At 43.9% G+C, this 23,690-nt stretch overlaps 1 protein-coding gene across 5 annotated transcripts in view; it reads left to right on the forward strand.

Annotated features, from left to right (window-relative positions):
• Positions 1-23,690, forward strand: part of nhsl2 (NHS-like 2) — a 357,452-nt gene that overhangs the window by 264,153 nt on the left and 69,609 nt on the right. The gene's annotated exons all lie outside the window — the stretch shown is intronic.

Here is a 23,690-nt window from a genome sequence, read left to right on the forward strand (position 1 = left end):
ATAAATGCCGGAGGAAACACCACAGAAGCGCTTCACAGGAGGCTCCCAAGCACTGAGGATGTCACCTAGACAGGGAACGAAACGTTTGCAACAAAATTTCCAGCTCAGCGAACAGAACCACAACATATGGGAATATTTCAAATGGCAGTTGATCAGAGTTCAGCAGAGGCAAGTTCCTGCGAGAATGAAAGACAGGTATGGCAAGTTCCATGAATTTTGGGTGACCAGAGATGTTATGACCTTGGTAAAAAAGATAAAGGAAGCATACGTGAGGTCAAGGAGGATGGGAACTGACACAGCTCTTGAAGTATATAAGGAAAGAACTTAAACAAGGAATTAGAAGGGCTAAAAGGGATTATGAAAAATGGTTGGCAATCAGGATTAAGGAGAATCCCAAGGCTTTTTATACATAAAGCAAGGGAAAGGGTTGGCCCTCTGAAGGACAAAGGAGAGAATCTAGGTGTGGACCCAGCAGAGGTAGAGGAGGGCCTAAATGAATGCTTTGTGTCGGTATTCACCAAACAGAAGGAATGGTATGGTCTCTGAGGACATGTCAAATTTCAAGGCCAAGTTGCTGTTTAAAAAAGAAGAGGTGTGTGTCTTAAAAAAAATTAAAGTAAATAAGACCCCGGATCCTGACGGGATCTATCCCAGATATTGAGGGAGGCAAAAGAGCAAATTACTGGAGCATTGACAGACATCTTTATATCCTCTTTGGTCCTCTTAGGTGAGGTCCCAGAGGACTGGAGAATAGCAGATTGTTCTGAAGGTATAGATGTGTACTGTCTCTTTTAAGAGAGAGAGAGGAAGCTCGCAAGGACTGACTGAAAGCACAGAGTGTACTGAACAATTTAAAAATGTAACATTTGGTTGAAACATAGCTGGAGTTGCATTGCCATGGAATAAAAAGAAATTCAAATTGGACCAATTAGTTTAAATTATGCCCCAGAGACCAAAATCCAATCAAATTTGAATTTTGCTGCTTGGGATGACATCAAACTAATGAAATGATCCAATGTTTTGAGGGATAAAACCAGACATTTTGAACAGAGCACCAATAAAATAGACTGCTAACTGAATAACTCTATGAAAGGTCGCTGTTCATAAGAAAGGTTGTGCAGCAGAAAACTGAAGGAAAGACCACCCAGAAAAATACAGAGGAAAATCTACAAAGGTGAATTTACAAAGCTGGCTCATCTTGAAATATGATTAATTTTGTTTTGTAAATCTTAATTTTTTTTTATCGGACTAGTATTGTAGAGTGGGAGGTGAAAGATAGGTTTAAGAGAAAGGAGTTGTACATAGCTGATGTTTTAACGTTCTCTGTTGGACTTAAAGAATAAAATTGTTAATTTTTACTTTAAATAGTGACATCTGGAATTGTTCTTTGCCTCTCAAAATTTAACAGACTACGGTTCGAGGTGAGCTTCTCTGAGTGTCGGGTTTAAATTAACAGAGGGGTTTGCCCCATGTCATAACACAATGTTGTCCCATTGTTTGAGAAGGGTGGCAGGGATAATCCTGGAAATTACAGATCTGTGAATCTCATGTCGATAGTAGGGAAATTATTGGAAAAGATTCTGAGGGACAACATCTATATGTTTGGAAACAAATGGACTTATTAACTATGGACAGCATAGCTTTGTGTGGGAGAGGCCGTGCCTTACTAATTTGATTGAGTTTTATGAGGATGTGATGCGGATGATTGTCTGTATGGACTTCAGTAAAGGCCTCATGGCAGACTGACACAAAAGGTGAAGTCATATGGTATTGGGGGTGAGCTGGCAAGATGGATACAGAACTGACTTAGTCATAGCACACAGAGGGTAACTGTGGAAGGATGCTTTTTGGAATGGAGGGTTGTGCCTAGTGGTGTTCCACAGGGATTAGTGCTCAGACCTCTACTATTCATGATCTACATAAATGATTTGGAGGAAATGTAGCTGGTCTAATTAATAGGTTGACGGATGATAAAAAGATTGGTGGAGTAGCAGACAGTGAGGAGGATTGTCAAAGGATACAGCAGGAAATAGATCAGTCGGAGGCTTAGGCAGAAATATGGCAGTTGGAGTTTAACCTGGACTAATGTGAGGTGAGTGCATTTTGGAAGATCAGGTAGAGGTGGAAATTATATAGTGAATGGCAGAATCCTTAAGAGTATTGACATGCAGAAGGATCTGTGTGTGCAGGTCCACAGATCACTGAAGGTGGCAGTGCAGGTAGATAAGGTAGTTTAAAAAAAGGCCTATGGTATGCTTGCCTTCATTGGGAGGGGCATTGAATATAAGGATAGGCAATTTATGCTGCTGCTGTATAGAATTTTAGTTAGCCCGGACTTGGAATATTGCATGTAGTTCTGGTCACCACACTACCAGAAGGATGTGGATACTTTGGAGAGGGTACAGAAAAAGTTTATCAAAGTATTGTCTGGTATGGGGGATTTTAGCTATGAAAAAAGGGTTTGTTTTCACTGGAATGCAGGAGGTTGAGAGGTAACGTGATAGAAGTTTATAAGTTGATTAGAAGTTTGTATGAATGTACAGATAGCATGGAAAGTATGAAGCTTATTACTAGGGTGGAGCGGTCAATTACTGGGGGATACAGGTTCAAGGTGTGAGGGGGGGAAATCTTAACAGAGGTGTGCATGGCAAGCTTTCATACAAAGGGTGGTGAGTGCCTGGAACACACTGCCAGAGTGGGTGGTGGAAGCAGACAAAACAGCAGCATTCGAGAAGTACCTGCATGAATAAATGAATAGAAAGGAAATAGAGGGATATGGATCCTGTAAGTAAAGATAGTTTTAATGTGGAAGGGCAAAATGTGTTGGCGCAGGCTTGGAGGGCCAAAGGGCCTTTTCCAGTTCTGTATTGTTCTTTGCCTGGTATTTCTGGCCGATGGAGCAAAGGATAAATGGCAAGGTATGGAAGCTGCCAGCATCCAGGTAGGCTCCCAGTGAATGAGCGCCATTACACCAAGTGAACAGATTGGAGTTTTAGCCTGCCTAGTGCTTGAACTGGGTGTGTGCCCCTGACTCCAATGTGTGCTTGCTGCAGTATTATAACAATAGCCGTCATTGCAACTCACAATGCACCACTGAGACACCAAAGTCTACTGTAAGTGGATCAGAGATTGGCATGAGGATCCTTGGTAAATATTGGATGCCAATATCTCTGGATGTGAAGTGCATGTTGCTGGAGTGTCCCTGAGATGTTGATACCTGACATTCATCCTGGAGATTGTTTTGGAGCAAGTTGATGTGCCAGGTAAAGGTTTTGGTTTCCATGTTGAGTTTTCCCAATCTCTAACTTGTTTGTTAAGGTGGGAGACTGAATATTCAATGAGGCAAGTCTGTGCCCCTACCAAGGCAGTTAACAAGCATTAATTCCTGTCAATTGGCATTTTGCTGCTGCCTAATGAGAATCTTTCCATGCATTTATAAAATTATAGAAGATGGAGTGAAATGATCTTGACATTGAAATGAGTCTCCCCGTGCTTGTGGCATTATTGTGCCCATGTCTTGCCATAGTCCAAGACCCCTGTAGGATTGTGTCCCAGTAGTTCTTTTCTCTCGGTCTCTGAAATATGTGTGTGTATATTTTTAACGTAGTGAGATGGATAAGCATTTATACTTCCATATTATTAACTGTGTCTATTGACTATTTATTGTATCTTCATTGATTAAGATTGACTTTGATAATAAACAAGTAACTGTTAAGATTTGTGGCTGTGTGATCTTGTTGAAAACTTGATAGAGATAAGAGGCAGAATCTTTCAGGGATTTAATCAAACTGGGCTATGTTGGGACATGTGGTAGAATTGGATGAGAAGTGTGATGAGGCCCATCTCAATTTCTGAGGCATCTCATTCCATCTGTTATGCTTTTCATTAGTGGCAAGGTGGGTTTCTCAAGGCAGTGGAGAGTTGCCAATTAAGATGCTAATTGTTAGTTAAACCTTTTTTCAGTAAGAACGACTGTAATGTTTAACGTTTTAACGTTGCTTCTTTCTCCTGCTTTGCACCTAAGACTTTGTACCTAGGTACATTGGTACCTAAGATAGTGCTGTAAGTGGTGACTTTCACTACTTGTGAGCAGATGTGGCCATAAATTTAAACCTGATGCTGCGACTGGCCTCATTATCATTCACCATCCTAGCTGACCTAACATGCAACCCTTATGTTACCAACTTTCAAGTTTGACAAGTTAGATGTTGAGGGAACTCAACATGGAAACCAGAACATGTGGCTGGTGGATTCACCTCATTGTTTGCTTGAATGAATCCCCATGTTGTCTAGGAGGAAACTGTAACCCAGAAAATGATGCAAGGGCACCAATCACACACACACCTTTCATTCAAGGTCATTCATATGTGACATCCCACAACCCCTCTGAAATATCCTGAAACCTCTGTGATGATTTGGCAGTGTTCTCTGGGAGCACTGCCTTGCATTGCAGCATGCACTGGTAACTAGTACTGAAAGGCTGCAGCAGGGACACTTTACTCATCAGCAAGCACCCAGCACATGGGTTGGACCAGAGTGCATCTGAAGGCTGCTCACTTGAACTTAACATTCTCTCACTTGCTACTTACTGGCTTGCCATGCCATGCTGTGTCAATGAGTGCAGTCACATAACCAGGCAGTTTACCTTGCTTGACAGCAGTCCTGTATCATGGGTTAGACATATTGCTGTGCAGTAACTTTCAAATTCTGACTTGCACCTTGTGCCAGCAACTTGCATAACAACCACACTGCATAGGGAGCAAGAAAGCAGCCATGTCTCCAGATATTAGGGAAGCAGACCTCTGCAAAGTGTATGAAGACACATGCCTGATACAGGGTCCTGGCACAGTAACTGAAGGGTAGCCTCTGAGACAAGTCCAAGGGATTGGTCGCAGTCAGACATCATTTTGCAATGTTCTTGGTCTGGGATCTATGCCTTTGCAGTCCAGACATCGGCTTATGGTCAGTCCTTTCGCTCCATACTGGCCAATACAGGGACATGGACAGGAGCTCGCTAGCTTCAAGGTTGAGACGGTGTATAACCAACCACACCAGGCGTGGCCATCCCATGCATGGGAAAGGTCAGTGCATGTATATGAGTTGGGTGGAGATTTAGGGAAGGGTGAAGCCTGTGGGATTTAAGGGATGAGCTACTAGAAAGGATGTGGTCTCACTAGCATCTTCAGGCTGAGCTGGAAGCCCAAAGCAGAGGAGCACCTATTGTCATCTTCCATCATGCTGAAAATTGAAAGTGTATGATGGGAAGGGGTGGGGGAGCGGAGAGTGAAATAATGGGTTAGCACACTTGAAATGGGTGGGTTAAGTGACTCCACTGTGAGGGAGGGGACCACAGCACAGCCCATTCAAATGACAATTACAAGGAAACAACATCAGGCACATACTCATACAAGGAAAAATACACAAGCCCACAGGCTACCTACTCCTTGGTCATCCTACAGAAATGACTGTTTGGATGTTACATCTCTCTGGCAGAGTTACTGCTTGACAGGGATGGCACAGTGGCTCAGTATTTAGCACTGCTGCCTCCCAGCCTCAGGGACCTGGGTTCAGTTCCAGCCCCTGGTCACTGTGTAAACTCCACACAAACATTTTCCCTGTGTCTGCATGAGTGCTCCAATTTTCTCCAAAAGTCCAAAGATGTGCAGGTTATGTGAATTGGGACTGATTGGGGATAGTCAACATGGGTTTTGTGCATGGAAAATCATGTCTCACAAAGTTGATTAAGTTTTTTGAGGAAGTAACAAAGAGGATTGATGAGGGCAGAGCGATAGATGTGATCTATATGGACTTCAGTAAGGCGTACGACAAGGTTCCCCGTGGGATACTGATTAGCAAGGTTAGATCTCATGGAATACAGGGAGAACTAGCCATTTGGATACAGAACTGACTGAAAGGTAGAAGACAGAGGGTGGTGGTGGAGGGTTGTTTTTCAGACTGGAGGCCTGTGACAAGTGGAGTGCTCCAAAGATCAGTGCTGGGTCCACTACTTTTTGTCATTTACATAAATGATTTGGATGTGAGCATAAAGGGTACAGTTAGTAAGTTTGCAGATGACACCAAAATTGGAGGTGTAGTGGACAACGAAGAGGGTTACCTCAGATTACAACAGGATCTTGACCAGATGGGCCAATGGGCTGAGATGTGGCAGATGGAGTTTAATTCAGATAAATGCAAGGTGCTGCATTTTGGGAAAACAAATCTTAGCAGGACTTATACACTTTATGGTAAGGTCCTAGGGAGTGTTGCTGAACAAAGAGACCTTGGAGTGCAGGTTCATAGCTCCTTGAATGTGTAGTTGCAGTTAGATAGAATAGTGAAGAAGGTGTTTGGTATGCCTTCCTCCATTTGTCAGAGTATTGAGTACAGGAGTTGGAAGGTCATGTTGCGGCTGTACAGGACATTGGTTAGATCACTGTTGGAATATTGTGTGCAATTCTAGTCTCCTTCCTATCGGAAAGATGCTGTGAAACTTGAAAGGGTTCAGAAAAGATTTACAAGGATGTTGCTAGGGTTGGAGGATTTGAGCTATAGGGAGAGGCTGAACAGGCTGGGGCTGTTTTCCCTGGAGCGTCGGAGGCTGAGAGGTGACCTTATAGAGGTTTACCAAATTATGAGGGCTATGGATAGGGTAAGTAGGCAAAGTCTTTTCCCTGGGGTCGGGGAGTCCAGAACTAGAGGGCATAGGTTTAGGGTCAGAAGGGAAAGATATAAAAGAGTCCAACTTTTTCACACAGAGGATGGTACGTGTATGGAATGAGCTGCCAGAGGAAGTGGTGGAGGCTGGTACAATTGCAACATTTAAGAGGCATTTGGATGGGTATATGAATAGGAAGGGTTTGGAGGGATATGGGCAGGGTGCTGGCAGGTGGGACTAGATTGAGTTGGGATATCTGGTCGGCATGGACGGGTTGGACCGAAAAGTCTGTTTCCATGCTGTATATCTCTATGACTGTAATTGCCCATAGTATTCAGGAATTTGTAGGCTAGTAGGTGCATTTGTCATGGGAAATGTAGAGTAATAGAGTCGGGGAATGGGTCTGGGTGGGATATTCTTCGGAGGGTTAATGCGGAATTGTTAGGCCAAATGCCTGTTACCACACTTTAGGGATCCTATGATCTATGATAATTCATTGACAGCTTCATTTTTTGTGCACAGAGAGTTGAGCATTAGAGATGTTGAATGAGGAGGACAAAAGATATTAGCGTGACCCAATTCCTCTTGTACACAATGGTTACCCTGCTTCTAGCTGTGCAGCAGGTGTTGGCCACTTACTTGTTTATTGGGACAAGGATGTCTCTGCATCACCATAGGCGCCGTCCAGATCTTCTCCCACAAGGGCAAGGCTTCTCTCCTCATAGTGATGAGCAGTTGAATGTCAGGCACAATCCATTCACACAGCCTTGCCCTACGCTGTTATGGAGCATCTACTTGTAATGTTGGAAATGGCAGGGAATACATGAGTTGAGAGTGTGTGGCATGGCTTTTAATACTATTGTATGTGAGGTGTTCCAAGGTACTGAGGAGGCAGAGACCTGCAGGGGTAATGGGGTGGAGCTGGAGCAATGAAGCTAAGTGAGGGAAGATATTGTATGCCCCAGTGAGAGTGGTACAACAAGAGTCTCGATAGGAGATTGGTGCATTGGTATGATGCAGTGAGTGTAAGGCAGCCAAGGGAAGAGTGTGGCACTTACCCTGGTGCAATGGAAAAGGTCATTGACCTTCTTTCAACATTGCTGGCTTTCTCCACTCCCTGAGGCCTTCACAGACCCAAGGGAGGACCTCAGGACCAGGCTCGCAGCCTTTGATAGTGTGGCCTCCCCTGCTGCTCCTCCTGGAAGAGAACTCTGATCCTTCTCCCAGTCCTTTTGGATTAGTGGTGCTGGAAGAGCACAGCAGTTCAGGCAGCATCCGAGGAGCAGCAAAATTGACATTGCTGACCTTCTGGATGCTGCCTGAACTGCTGTGCTCTTCCAACACCACTAATCCAAAATCTGGTTTCCAGCATCTGCAGTCATTGTTTTTACATTCTCCCAGTCCTGTCCACCAAGAGCTCCCGGTCCCTGTGGGAGAATTATGGCACCAGATTAGATTAGATTAAATTCCCTAGAGTGTGGAAACAGGCCCTTCAGCCCAACAAGCCCACACCGACCCTTCGAAGAGTAATCCACCCAGACCCATGTCCCTCTGACTAATGCACCTAACACTATAGGCAATTTAGCATAGCCAATTCACCTAATTTGCACATCTTTGGACTGTGGGAGGAAACCAGAGCACCTGGAGGAAAGCCATGTAGACACGGGGAGAATTGCAAACTCCACACAGACAGTCGTCCAAGGCTGGAATTGAACCTGGGTCCCTGGTGTTGTGAGGCAGCAGTGCTAACCACTGAGCCACCGTGCTGCCCCACAATACACATATTCATCTTCCCTCACACTGTCTGGCATGCTCACACCCATAGTTGCTCACTACCCTATTTTTATTTTCTCTCTCTCTCTCTGTGGCACACACATACCTGTTTTTACCTCACTATATCATACATGCTCTATCTGTCACCCCTCCCACAAATACATTCTTACCCCCAAACATTTGTCTTCTCTCTCACGCTCATGCTCTGTGTCTGTTTCTATCGCTTTATAGAAGAATCTACAGTGTGGAAACAGGCCATTCAGCCCAACAAGTCCACACTGACCCTCCAAAAAGCAACCCACCCAGACCCATTCCCCTACCCTCTTACTCTATTTTTTTTAACTCCTGACTCATGCACCTAATCTACATATCCCTGATTACTATGGGCAATTTAGCATAGCTAATTCACCTAATTTGCATGTTTTTAAATTATGGGAGGAAACCCATGCAGGCACAGGGAGAATGTGCAAACTCCACACAGACAGTCACCCAAGGCTGGAATTGAACCCAGGTCTCTGGTGCTGTGAGGCAGTAGTGCTAACCACTGAACCACTGGGCTGCCCAAACTCACTCACTCATTCATTCTGTACAGGCTTGAGAGGCCCCTTCATGGAGATTACTGCAGAAAGGAGACTATGCCTTGTCTTGCCCTCCCCATCAGCTTGCTGACTCACAGCCTTTTCCTCCCACATTCTGTCTCTTGCAGTTTCTCACACCCTGTCAACCCTGGCCTATAAACTCTCCACTGCTCCTAACATGCAGGCTTCCAATTTAGGCATAATGAAGGTAGGGGAGATGGTGTTATGGTGGCAATATCACTAAACTACTTATCCAGAACTCCAGGCTACTGTTCTTGAGAATGGGTTTGAACCCATATTCTAATATGCCAACTACCCTTTGGACAAATCTGCAGTGCATGAAAGGAGCTTTGATGGCATTTTTAAAGTTTACAATATGACTTATGTAACTTACAATGTGATGGAGATGCATGATATTGAACTGGGCGGTGCATTAAATTAACCATATTGCAATTTGGCCTCTAACAACAACAACAACAACAACAACAACAACAACAACAACAACTTTTCACACCTTTCACAGAGTTCCAAGACACTTCTCAGGAGCATTATAAAATATGGTATGACACTGACTCCATTTAAGACCATGGCCGTATTGGCATGGAGTTTCTGCTGGCTAGTCTTTTGTTATTCTAGTCGACATGGGAGGTGAGCACAGATCCCATAGGATCCCCATCACAGCATACTCCGAAGGAATTTCCTCAGAAATTGTAGATTCCACTGGACAATTTCTGTAGGCTTGGAACCTTCCAGAAGTAACTGTCTCAATCCAAATTTGGAGGGTTCCACTGCAGTTAAATAACAGTTAGTTGAAACTTTATTGCTGGAACAGCACAGCAGGTCAGGCAGCATCCAGGGAACAGGAGATTCGACGTTTCAGGCACAGGCCCTTCTTCAGGAATGAGCAGAGAGTGTTCAGCAGGAGAAGATAAAAGGTAGGGAGGAGGGACTTGGAGGAGGGACGTTGGAAATGTGATAGGTGGAAAGAGGTCTAGGTGAGGGTGATAGGTCGGAGTAGGATGGAGGCGGAGAGGTCAAGAAGAAGACTGCAGGTCAGGAAGGCGGTGCCGGGCTGGAGGGATCCGGCTGAGACAAGGTGGGGGAGGGGGGATGAAGAAACTGGTGAAGTCCAAGTTCATCCCCTGCGGTTGGAGGGTTCCCAGTCGGAAGATAAGACGCTCCTCCTCCGACCGTCGGGTTGTTGTGGTTTGGCGGTGGATGAGTCCAATGACCTGCATATCCTCGGTGGAGTGGGAGGGGGAGTTGAAATGCTGTGCTACAGGTTGGTTGGGTTGGTTCGTCCGGGTGGCCCAGAGGTGCTCTCTGAATCGCTCCGCAAGTAGGCGGCCTGTCTCCCCAATATAGAGGAGGCCACACCGGCTGCAGCGGATGCAGTAGATGATGTGGGTGGAGGTGCAGGTGAATCTGTGGCGGATATGGAAGTTTCCTTTGGGGCCTTGGAGAGAAGTGAGGGTGGAGGTGTGGGCGCAAGTGTTGCACCTCCTGCGGTTGCAAGGGAAGGTGCCGGGAGTGGAGGTTGGGTCGGTGGGGGGTGTGGATCTGACAAGGGAGTCGCGGAGGGGGTGCCCCCTGTAAAAACGCCATCCCATTCTCCCAATTCCTTCGTCTCCGCCGCATCTGCTCCCAGGAGGATCAGTTCAAAATACGTACAACACAGATGGCCTCCTTCTTCAAGGACCGCAATTTCCTCCCCGACGTGGTCGACGGTGCCCTCCACCGCATCTCCTCCACTTCCCGCTCCTCCGCCCTTGAGCCCCGCCCCTCCAACCGCCACAAGGACAGAACCCCACTGGTCCTCACCTACCACCCCACCAATCTCCATGTACAGCGCATCATCCGCCGTCACTTCCGCCACCTCCAAACAGACCCCAGCACCAAGGATATATTTCCCTCCCCTCCCCTATCAGCTTTCCGTAGAGACCACTCCCTCCGCGACTCCCTTGTCAGATCCACACCCCCCACCGACCCAACCTCCACTCCCGGCACCTTCCCTTGCAACCGCAGGAGGTGCAACACTTGCGCCCACACCTCCCCCCTCACTTCTCTCCAAGGCCCCAAAGGAAACTTCCATATCCGCCACAGATTCACCTGCACCTCCACCCACATCATCTACTGCATCCGCTGCAGCCGGTGTGGCCTCCTCTATATTGGGGAGACAGGCCGCCTACTTGCGGAGCGATTCAGAGAGCACCTCTGGGCCACCCGGACGAACCAACCCAACCAACCTGTAGCACAGCATTTCAACTCCCCCTCCCACTCCACCGAGGATATGCAGGTCATTGGACTCATCCACCGCCAAACCACAACAACCCGACGGTCGGAGGAGAAGCGTCTTATCTTCCGACTGGGAACCCTCCAACCGCAGGGGATGAACTTGGACTTCACCAGTTTCTTCATCCCCCCTCCCCCCACCTTGTCTCAGCCGGATCCCTCCAGCCCAGCACCGCCTACCTGACCTGCAGTCTTCTTCTTGACCTCTCCGCCTCCATCCTACTCCGACCTATCACCCTCACCTTGACCTCTTTCCACCTATCACATTTCCAACGCCCCTCCTCCAAGTCCCTCCTCCCTACCTTTTATCTTCTCCTGCTGAACACTCTCTGCTCATTCCTGAAGAAGGGCCTGTGCCCGAAACGTCGAATCTCCTGTTCCCTGGATGCTGCCTGACCTGCTGTGCTGTTCCAGCAATAAAGTTTCAACTTTGATCTCCAGCATCTGCAGACCTCACTTTCTCCTCCAGTTAAATAACAGTTACCCAGGTAAAGTTTGACAATAGAAATCCAGTCTAAGTCCTGAGTAACTATTTGACTGACTCCCACCTTGCCTCAAAACCCCTTCAATTTACATCTGCTCCAAACACCTTACAGCTCTGCAACTTGACCTTTCTCAGACCAACCACTTCATTCTCCCCATCACCCCCCATCCCCATCCCCTTTTCTTCCCTCATGCTGATCCTGGCCACTCTACTGCCTTTTGGACTTTATACCTTCCACCAAACCTCCCCTAAACGACCCATCATTTACCTGGCCACCTTGACAACATTTGCCTTGGTTCCCTACCCAGTTGATATCTTATTTGCCTAACACTGCTCTCCCTACAGTCTGCATAAGATTGCCACTTTGCGGAAATTGCAGCCCATATTCAGATTATAAATTCAGATTATCAAATGAATGGTTAAAGAGGTAGTTTTTAAATAGTGTTTAAAGGGGAAATTAAGTAGAAAGGTGAACACTTGGAGTGCAGGTTCATAGCTCCTTGAAATTGGAGTTGCAGATAGATAGGATAGTGAAGAAGATGTTTGGTATGCTTTCCTTTCTTGGACAGAGCATTGAGTGTAGGAGTTGGGAGATCATGTTGTGGCTTTATAGGACATTGGTTAGGCCACTTATGGAATATTATGTGCAATTCTGATTACCCTCCTATAGGAAGGATGTTGTGAAACTTGAAAGGGTTCAGAAAAGATTCACAAGGATGTTGCCAGGGTTGGAGATTTTGAGCTACAGGGAAAGACTGAATATGCTGAGGCTGTTTTCCCTGGAGTGTCAGAGGCTAAGGGGTGATCTTACAGAGGTTTATAAAATCATGAGGGGCATGGATAGGATAAATAGACAAGGTTTTTTTTCCCTGGGGTGGGGGAGTCTAGAACTAGAGGGCATAGGTTTAGGGTGAGAGGGGGAAGATTTAAAAGGGACCTAAGGGGCAACTTTTTCATGCAGAGGGTGGTGCGTTTTTGGAATGAGCTGCCAGAGGAAGTGGTGGAGGCTGGTACAAGTACAATATTTAAAGGTCGTCTGGATGTGTGTATGAATAGGAAGGGTTAGAGGGAAATGGGCCAAGTGCTGGCAAATGGGATGAGATTAGGTTAGGATATCTGGTCGGCACGGACGAGTTGAACTGAAGAGTCTGTTTCCATGCTGTGCATCTTTATGACTCTATCTAGGGAGGGTTTTCCAGAGTTTGGGATCTAGATAACTGAAGAGATTTGTGAATAATGATGAGAATCAAAGTCAAGATCAAAAATTGAAGTTGCTGGAAAAGCTCTGGCAGCAACTGTGAAGAGAAATCAGACCCTTCCTCAGAACATTCCTCACAAGACCCAAAATGTTAACTCCGATTTTTCTTCACAGATGCAGCCAGACCTTCTGAGCTTTTCCAGCAACTTCTGTTTTTGTTTCTGATTTACAGCATGTGCAGTTTTTTCAGTTTTTATCAAAGTCAAGATATCGCTTGACTTAGACCAATATACGTTAGCAGTGATAGAGAAATGGATTTGTTGCAAGTAAGATCTAGAAAACATTCTTTTGAATAACTGCAAATTTGAAAGTCAAAACTTAGGAGGCAAGCCAAGAGTTTGTTAGAATTGTCAAATGTAGAAGTAGCAAAGGCATGAATAAGAATTTTCAACAGATGAGCTGAGACAAGTGAACTGCTTGATGATGTGGAGGTGAGGATCAACAATTTTAATGATGGCATGAACATGGGTTTAGATTCCATTTCAGGTCAAATTTGACACCACTGTCCCTGACAGGCTCAATCTCAGACTGTTGCCAGGGAAGTAGATGAAGTTAGTCCCTAAGGAATGGAATTTGAGGCAAGGACTGAATCCAATGGTCAGATGCTTTTCAGTAATTTATTGGAGGAATTTTCCCCAATACTAGTTGTCAGTTAATTAGGCAAGGCTAGGATGGAGGACCTGTTTGGGGCTTATCAAGCACTGGGAATGAAATCAAGAAACAGGTGCTCGAGGGTCATCATCTCCAGATTACTGCCCAAGCCATGTGCAAATTGGCTTAGTGATAAGAAAATTAGGGAAGTAAAAACATGGCTAAGGGAAGGTGCGGGAAAGAGAGGTTCCATTTCATGGGGCATTGGCATCAGTTTTGGAACCGGGAGGATCTGTACTGATGGGACAGTGTCTACCTGAATCAATCCTGAAGCAGTGTTCCAGCGAAAAGGGTAAGTAGGGTAGTCAATAGGACTTTAAACTAGTGAGTTGGGGCAGGGGGAGGGAAAGGGAAAATGATAGGGAGTATGATGGTAAATAGAAAGGTAAGCAGAGTTTAAGTTCAAGGCAGACTGTGAAAGAAGCGAAAAGGAAGGATAACTGAGGAGATATTATTAGAGATGTTGGAAATCATGATGGTAAGCTAGCTCGCATAAAAGCCCGTAGCATTTGTAACAAGGTTGATGAGTGAACTGTACAAATCGTTGCGAATGAATATGATTTGCTAGCCATTACAGAGACACAGTTACAGGATGGTCATGACTGGGAGTTAAATATCCAGGGCTTTTAGACTATTCTGAAGGACAGCCTGGAAGGTAAAGGAGGTGGTGTAGCTCAGATATTCAAGGACGACATCAGGACAGTGCTGAGAGATGATGTAGGTTCTATGGAGAATGAGATCGAATCCATTTGGGTGGAAATTAGAAATTCCAACAGGAAAAAGTCACTGATAGGCATAGTCTATAGGCCACCAAATAATAGCATTACATTGGGGCAAGCAATAAAGAAAGAAATAACTAATGCCTGTAAACATTGTATGGAAATTATCATGGGGTATTTTAATCTCCATGTAGATTGGTTGAACCAGCTCGGTCAGGGTAACCTTGAGGAGGAGTTTGTTGAGCGTGTCCATGATCGTTTCCTTGAACAGTATGAAGTGGAACCAACGAGGGAGCAAGCTGTCCTAGATCTGGTCCTGTGTAATGAGACAAGAATTATTAATGACCTCATAGTTAGGATCCTCTTGGAAGGAGTGATCACCAATATGGTTGAATTTAGAATATAGATCGAGAGTGTGAAGATAAAATCCAATAACAGGATCCTAGGCTTGAACAGGGGGACCAAAATATAATGAGGGAGGACTTGGTTAAAGTAGACTGGCAGCAAAGATTTTATGGTGGGACAATTGATGAGCACTGGATGACTTTCAAAGCAACTTTTCAAAGTGCTCAGCAAAAGCATATTCTAGCGAAAAGGAAGGACTATAAGAAAGGGAGTAATCTGCCATGGATGTCTAAGGAAATAAGGGTGGCTATCAAATTGAAAGAAAAAGCATACCAAGTGGCCAAAAACAGCATGAAACTTGAAGATTAGGAAAACTTTTAGAGTCAACAGAAAGCTACAAAAAGAGCTATAAAGTAAGAGAAGTAAAATAGAACAAGAGAAAAAACTAGTACAGAATATGAAGACAGATAGCAAAAGTTTCTATAAATATATAAAACGAGAAAGCGTGGCTAAAGTAAACGTTGGTCCTTTAGAGGATGAGAAGGGTTATTTAGTTATGGGATATGATGAAATGGCCGAGTATTGAACAGGTATTTTGTGTCAGTCTTCACAGTGGAAGACACTAATAACATGCCAGTAATTGACAAAGAGACCAAGGTAGGTAAGGACCTGGAAACTATCATTACTACAGAAGAGCTAGTGTTGGGTAAGTTAATGGAGCTAAGGATTGATAAGTCTCCTGGCCCCAATGGAATGCATCCTAGGCTACTAAAAGAGATAGTGGGAGAAATAACAGGTGCACTGGCAGTAATTTTCAAAATTCGCTGGACTCTGGGGCAGTCCCAGCAGATTGGAAAACAGCAAATGTGACACCACTGTTTAAAAAGGGAGGTTGACAAAAGATAGGGATTCATAGACCGGTTAGCTTAACCTCTGTAGTGGGGAAGATGCTTGAGTCTATTATCAAGGAAGAAATAGTATGGCATCTCAATAGAACTTGTCCTCTTGGGCAGAAGCAACATGGGTTCATGAAGGGCAGGTTATGCTTGACACACCTTCTGGAATTCTATAAAGACATTACGAGCAAGGTGAACAATGGGGACCCAGTGGATGTGCTGTACTTAGATTTCCAAAAGACCTTCGACAAGGTGCTGCACAAGAACCTGCTGCATAAGATAAAGATGCTTGGCGTTAGGGGTAAAGTATTAGCAGGGATACAGGATTGATTGCCTAACAGGAAGCAAAGACTGGGAATAAATGAGTGCTATTCTGGCCGGCAATCAGTGACTAGTGATGTGCCTCAGGGATCGGTGTTGGGACCACAATTATTTACAATTTATATCGATGATTTGGAATTGGGGACCATGTGTAGAGTGTCAAGGTTTGCAGATGACACTAAGATGAGTGGCAGAGCAAAGTGTGCATAGGACTGTGAAACTTTGCAGAGGAACATAGATATATTGAGTGAGTGGGCAGAGGCCTGGCAGATGGAATACATTGTAAATGAATCTGAAGCCATACATTTTGGAAGGAGTAATAATAAAAAGGATTATTACTTGAATGTTGCAGCATGTTGCTGTGCAGAGGGACCTGGGTATCCTTATGCATGAATCTCAGAAGGTTGGTCTGCATGTATAACAAGTAATTAGGAAGGCAATTGGAATTTTGTCCTTCATTGCTAATGGAATTTGAGTTTAAAAGCAGACGTAATGTTGCAGCTGTACAAGGTGCTGGTGAGGCCACACTGGAGTACTGTGTGCAGATTTGGTCTCCTTACTTGAGAAATGATGTACTGGCACTGGAGGGGATGCAGAGGAAATTCACTAGGTTGATTTTGGAGTTGAGGGGGTTGGCTTATGAGGACAGACTGAGTAAATTGGGATTATATTCATTGGAATTTAGAAGTTTGAGGGGGGATCTTTATAGAAACATATAAAATTATGAAGGGAATAGATAAGCTAGAGGTAGAGAGGATGTTTACACTGGCAGGTGAAACTAGGACAAGAGGGAATAGCCTCAGAATTAGGGGGAGCAGATTTAGGACTGAATTGAGAAGGAATTTCTTCACCCAGAGCATTGTGAATGTATGGAATTCCTTGCCCAGTGAAGTAATTGATGCTACTTCAGTAAACATTTTTAAAGCTAAGGTAGATTTTTTTTTGAACAATAAAGGAATTAAGGGATACGTTGAAAGCACGTGTAAGTGGATCTGAGTCCACGAAAAGATCAGACGTGATCTTCTTGAATGGCTGAGCAGGCTTGAAGGGCCGGGCGGCCTAATCCTACTCCTCATTTTTATGTTCTTACCTATGTTCTTTATTAAATAACTTATCAATAGTAAAAGAATGAGAATAAGTGGCATTGAGCTAGAGGTAGGTGTCATCATGGTACATGTGAACACTAAGTTTTGGACGATGTCACTGAGATGGAGATGAGGAAACAGGAAATCTATGAATCAATTTGAATCAGTCATGGTGCCTTGTCCATAATCTATTAGTTAACTCTTATGAGCTGGTTTATTGATGTACAATTAACACTATAGAACTAAATGAACTTTAGGAATTTTTGGAATTCCAATGAGAAGCCCCATTACATTCTAGAAATTCTACAGTATATGCAGGTTACTGGAGTTCCTGCACCACCAGACACAGTGTATGCTGGTCATTAGAAGTTCAGGTGAAACAGAAGCTAAATCTCTTGGCTTATGCAATATTTTCATCAACAAGTACAAGTATAACCGTACTGTATTCTTGTTCCCATACCATCTGTCACCAGTCACTAGCTACTGAAATATCCCCCAGTGGGAAAGGGTGGAATGAAGGCATGGAAACAAGGATCTGGGAAAGGGAATACAGGAATGAATGCACCGGAATTGAGAATATGGGGCATAGGTCTTGGAATGAAAACATAGGAGAAGAGGGAATCTGACTTAATGTACAGGAATGAGGAGTGTAGCCGGACTGTACCTTACAACACACAATGCTTGATGTTGGCATTGGGCAGCAAGTGGAGCAAACCATTCTTGATGATAAAATTTCTTCATTTGATAAACACACTCAATCTGATGCATGATTTTCTAAGTAATTACAATCCACAGAAACCTGCCATGTTAAAAAAAAACAGTAGTACACCAAATAGAAGAATTTCTAATTTTTACTGTTTAGCCTTATTAGAATGAGGTATATACATTTGAAAAATACAATTTGGTTGTTAATCTTCTGAAGCACAGATGGTGTCACAGTTGAGTCTGTTCCAGTCTCAATGTTTCTATCTGCAGCCTGACCAGCAGAGTTGGTTGGATAGCATTGAGTCCAAATCCTGTCTAATATGTTGGCTGTTTTTTCTTTGCTGAAACTGAAACTCATGCTGTAACTCTGCAGCTGCTCTCTCATTGCAGGTTGATAAAACCCAATCTTCTGTATTGTGCTGGACCTGCACTTGTGCATTTATCCTTTGGAAAAGCTGCATTCTTTCTTTTGTGGCCGTCAATTTTGTTTGTTTATATTTTGCTGTGTGGCATCTGATCAAAGTTTGAGGCCACTCAGATGACAACAGCTCATGGGAATGTGAAAGAAACTTTCAGCTGAGTTTTCAAGTTAACTGAAAGCGATCCAAGCATTTCCAGACAAAATTGCATTTCACTGGTCTGGTATTTGGAATCCTGGCACTCGCAACTGACCGTTTGCTCAACAATAGAATCTCTTGGCTTGGGACTTGCACCCTGGAGTGAGCCAAATAGAATAAAGGAAAAATAAGAAAGAAAAACATATGCCGTATGGAATAAAGTGGCAGGCAGGCAGGAGGCCAGAATCCTCTGGGAGTGGAGCATTTTCTAAGACGTTTAAATATTGACTACATTTGAGGGTGGCAGCATCTTGGACTACGTCCGGAACATAATTGAGAAAAGGAGCAAAGCTAAATGTCAGGGTATCTGATAGGCATTTCTATAACTGCTAATTAACTGGTAAGGAATTGCATTCATCTGTAGACATACCCAAGGATACATCAATGACAGTGAAGGAGCCAAGTCAAAACCCTGGAACTCCTTCCCGGACAGCACTGTGGGTGTCTCTAAACCAAATGGAAAACAATGGTTCAAGAAGGCAATTTGCCCTCACCTCCTCAAGAGCAATGAAACTGCTGGCCTGGCCAGTGTCACACACCCTGAAAACATCATTTCCTTTTTAAAAGCATCTTGTGCTCTTTCATTTTAGTCTGTTTAAATCTTGTTGATTAATGAACTCTAACTCCTTCACCCCTTTCGGGAATGCATCACATTCTGAATCCTACCTATCGCCTTTTTGAAAACCTGCCAATTTTTTACTCCAATCCATCTCTCTCACCACACTGAAATTAGCCTTCCTCCAGTTAAATATCTTTAGCTTAATTTTTCATTGTCCTTTTTCATAACTGATCTAAATCTGATCTTCTTTTACTTCTGGCACCATTTTGACTTGCTTGTAAATTTGTCTCCTCTCTTTATACTTTTTAGTGTTCTATAGCATAAACCGATTAATGGATGAGCTCCTTTAAGCCGTATAAAGTAGATTCTCCTCAGTGCTCTACGTGTTTCTTTCACCTATGCTACTGTCTACCCTCCTTCCATACTCTTACTTTCCTGAATGCCTCCTAACCGGGAAAATTCAGTTTCAAACAGTTCTCTGTTACTGCATCTTTAGCATAAGTCCCATGTGGCATCTTGTGGTCACAGTTCACTTACTAAGGCACTTGCATTTATCTGCATGCAGTGCAAACCTATGCTCAGTTACCTTGCAGCCTGTACACACCCATCTTATCCTTCCTATTTCTGAACTAGCTTGTTGTTTAGTGCTGAAAATGTGTTGCTGGAAAAGCGCAGCAGGTCAGGCAGCATCCAAGGAACAGGAGAATCAACGTTTCGGGCATAAGCCCTTCTTCAGGAATCTGTTGTTTAGTGCTGCCTATCTGATTCCTTTATGCATATTATTTCTTCTCTTTTTAATATTTAAACCTGCTACCCATTTCCTTCTCAATTTAAGCCCTCTATGACAGCATTACTTAACCATCCAGCAAGTGCAGTGGTTCCCAACTCCATTGAAATGAATATACTTCTTGTGAACAGATCCTTCATGACCTGGACCTAATCCCAAAGAAACAGAACTCTAAAGCCCTTCCTCTTGAGCTATTTCTTCGTCCACACATTAAACGTTTTGTTTCTTTTATTCTCCTATTTTCTAGTACCTGGGTGTGCTGGTAGCACTGGGGATTCCTAAAGCTCTAACTAAAGGATCTTAACATCTTTCCTTCTCACATAAGTTCTGTTCTATGTTAAAATCAATTCTCTTCCACTTAAAATGTTCTGCTGCACCTCCATAAAGAATCAATGAGGCAAAGTATAATAGAGATTAAATCCCAGGTATCCATGGATACTGATTTTAAGCACGAGACCAAATGAATGTCCCAGTTCAGCTGAGGACTCAATTTAGGCCTCAACTGAGTTGAGGCCTCAATTTAGTTGAGGCCTCAACTGAATTGATCAGCTCGTGATGGGTCATGACAGGACTGGCTCTGGATAATCAAATGGTGCTATATTGTCAGGGTGACTATACTTACTGTTGGCTACATTGAAGAACAGTGATTTCTGGCCAAAGAAGCTAAAGAACTATGTTTGCTGTAAATCAGAAACAAAAAAACAGAAATTGTTGGAAAACCTGAGCAGGTCTGGCAGCATCTGCAAAGTAAAAGCAGAGTTAATATGTAATGTCCAGTGATCCTTCTTCAGAAGTGATTGTAGCTAGGGAAAGGTTGGTATGTTCTGAAGGTGGGAGGCAGAGGAGTAAGTGAAAGATGGAGATGAAGCCCAGAGAGAGATAATAGTTGGTCAGAGAAAGGAATGGTGCAAAGGACAGCTTGGAAGAATTGATAACTGCTAATGGGGGCCATTAATAGCTGATGATGGGATAATTGTAGCAGCCCATGTGATGACAAGACATGGTATGTCGCAGTTAGGATAAGGACATAGTCATAGAGTCACACAATTGCTCCAGCCCTTATTGAACTCGATTATTGAGTCCTGAAGTATGAAGGATCCCCAGGTCGAAAATGAGATATTGTTCTTCCAGCTTGCACTGAGTAAGTCTGAGATATTTGTTGGCCAGAGATCATGGTGGTGTGTTGAAGTGTCAGGCAACAAAGCTCAGTCATCTTTGTGAACAGAATATAGGGGTTCCACCAAGTGGGCATCCTATTTGTATTTCATCTGCCCAAAGTAGAGAGACCATATTGCAAACAGCAAGTGTAGTACATTAGATTGAGTGATGTGTAGGTAAATTGTTCCTTTACCTGGAAGGTGTGTCTAAAGCCTTGGATAGGAAAGACTAAGTAAACAGGTGGATATTATGCCTTCTGGGTTTGTGCTGTTGGGATGTGTTGGGAGTGGAAGAGGAGCGGACCAGGATACCTACAAAATGTTGACAAGGGAGGGCTGGAGAATATGTTTAGTGGTAGCATCCCTCTGAAGGTAATGGAAATGGCAGCTAATATTCTTATGGATGTGGAGGGTGGTGAGATGATAAATGAGCACCAGGGAACCCTATTGCTGTTGTGGGAGGGGAGGAAATGGAACGGCTGAGGGCCCTGTCATCCACTGTGGTGGGCAACCCTTGGTTGAGAAAGAAGGTGAACATTTTGGAGGGCCCCCAACTCCCACCCCTGCCACCCCCCACCTCCACCCTTGTAGGGGCTGGCATCAGCAGAACAGTTTATTCAATTGATTTCTGGGCGGTTTATTCCAAATTTTGGCAGCAAGTTCCTAAGAAGTAATTAGTGCTCTGAGTCCGAACCCTGATTTCAAGAATTGGGCACCTTAGTTATTTGAAGGTATCAGAATTTCCAGTTTGGTAGTCAGGGCAGATCAGTCATGAGAGACTTGTTTCAACCAATGCTAACTTATCACCAAAAAAAAAACTCATTGGGGGCTGATCATCTTGAGCAAAAATGATCACTAGATATTTGTGAGTAAAATCAGTAAGTAGTGTTTGAGGACAAGCGAATTCTTACTTTCAGTTCCCTAGACACAGAATCTATTTGTGGCTCTTAAACTATTTCTGTCTGAGATGGGCACAGACAGGATTGAGTAAGCCTCAGACCTACAGTTTAATGCGATGGACAGGGGTTCTTTGGTCCAGAGCTACAGAACATGTTGCAAATGCAGAAGTAATTATTTTCTGGGTATCTCAGTCTTCTAATGACTGCGTTGTCTAATCATGAATGATTAATAGAATTCAATCTGTGTATTTCCTCAGTCTTCTTGGCTTGTGTATTTATAACTATGTCAAGTATCATCTTGGTGTCATCTAACCAAGCAATACCTATCTAAGGGGTTGATATATTAGGACACGTGATGACCTTGAACTTTGTATGTATCAAAGTGTAATCATGTCTTAAGGTCACAACAAATAATAGGACCATCTTGCCACTTTCATCCTGAAAGATCTACATTCCTCTTTTTAAGAATCTAAGGTGCTTCTACTGCTGTTCTACCTATTATCCTCAAATAAGTTTTACATTAGCGTTCATTAGCAGAGGGATTGAATTCAAGAGTCGTGAAGTGATGTTGCAACTATACAGGACTTTGTTAGGCCACATTTGGAGTACTGTGTGCAGTTCTGGTCGCCTCACTTTAGGAAAGATGTGGAAGCTTTGGAGAGGGTGCAGAGAAGATTTACCAGGATGTTGCCTGGAATGGAGAATAGGTCGTACGAGGATAGGTTGAGAGGGCTAGGCCTTTTCTCGTTGGAACGGCGAAGGATGAGGGGTGACTTGATAGAGGTTTATAAGATGATCAGAGGAATAGATAGAGTAGACAGTCAGAAAATTTTTCCCCGGGTACAACAGAGTGTTACAAGGGGACATAAATTTAAGGTGAAGGGTGGAAGGTATAGGGGAGATGTCAGGGGTGGGTTCTTTACCCAGAGAGTGGTGGGGGCATGGAATGTGCTGCCTGTGGGAGTGGTAGAGTCAGAATCTTTGGTGACCTTTAAGTGGCAATTGGATAGGTACATGGATGGGTGTTTAAGCTAGGACAAATGTTCGGCACAACATCATGGGCCGAAGGGCCTGTTCTGTGCTGTACTGTTCTATGTTCTATGTTCTATTTTCTGTTAATAAGTTTGTGTTGTACCACCCTCCTTTATCCTGGAAAGCTGGCTGTATCAGGCAAATGGAGCTAACCATTACTAAAAACACCGATTAGGAAGATCACTCTGAATTATTTTATGAATAATTTAGCGCAGCCAATCGACCTAACTTGCCCATTTTAGGACTGTGGGAGGAAACTGGAGCACCAGGAGGAAACCGCACAGACAAAAGGAGCATGTACAAATTCCACACAGTCACCTGGGGTTGGAACCGAACCCAGGTCCCTGGTGAAGCAGCAGTGCTAACCACCGAACCACTGTGCCACCCTCATTCTGAATTAAGTGCACATCATTTCAGGTAATTGAAGCAGCAGTTTGTACTTTATTGAAAAATAATGAGCTGTGGATTAAATCCCACCATCCTTTGGTGAAACTGACTAGTTCACTATCAGCACTCTTGCTTTCCATGGGTCTGCAAACTAAGAACTTTAAGAAACTGATCAAAAATGATCAAAGTTAGAGACTCAGAAATATTTAAAGACTTCTGGTAAGGCCACTCAAGGGTTAACAACAGTAGGATGCAGTTTCAGTACGCCATCTTCCCACTAGAATAATCAGACTCCTACAACCACCACAGACTCCTGAATTACCTTTATTTCAGGTGAGCCAGCAGTTTGCCCATTTTAGAGACCTGTCTGCAAGTTTCATTTTGTGGGCATTGGCCATTAGGGAGCCAGCCAAGATTAACTTTCACTCACTTCCAGATTTCCAATTGTTTGCCTCTTATTTAATCAACGAAACATACAGCCATCAACTGA

This window comes from Chiloscyllium plagiosum, unplaced genomic scaffold (genome assembly GCF_037043375.1).
Source record: "Chiloscyllium plagiosum isolate Xiang-an unplaced genomic scaffold, Cpla_swu_hap1 HiC_scaffold_11, whole genome shotgun sequence".
In the NCBI taxonomy this organism is placed as follows: Eukaryota; Metazoa; Chordata; class Chondrichthyes; order Orectolobiformes; family Hemiscylliidae; genus Chiloscyllium; species Chiloscyllium plagiosum.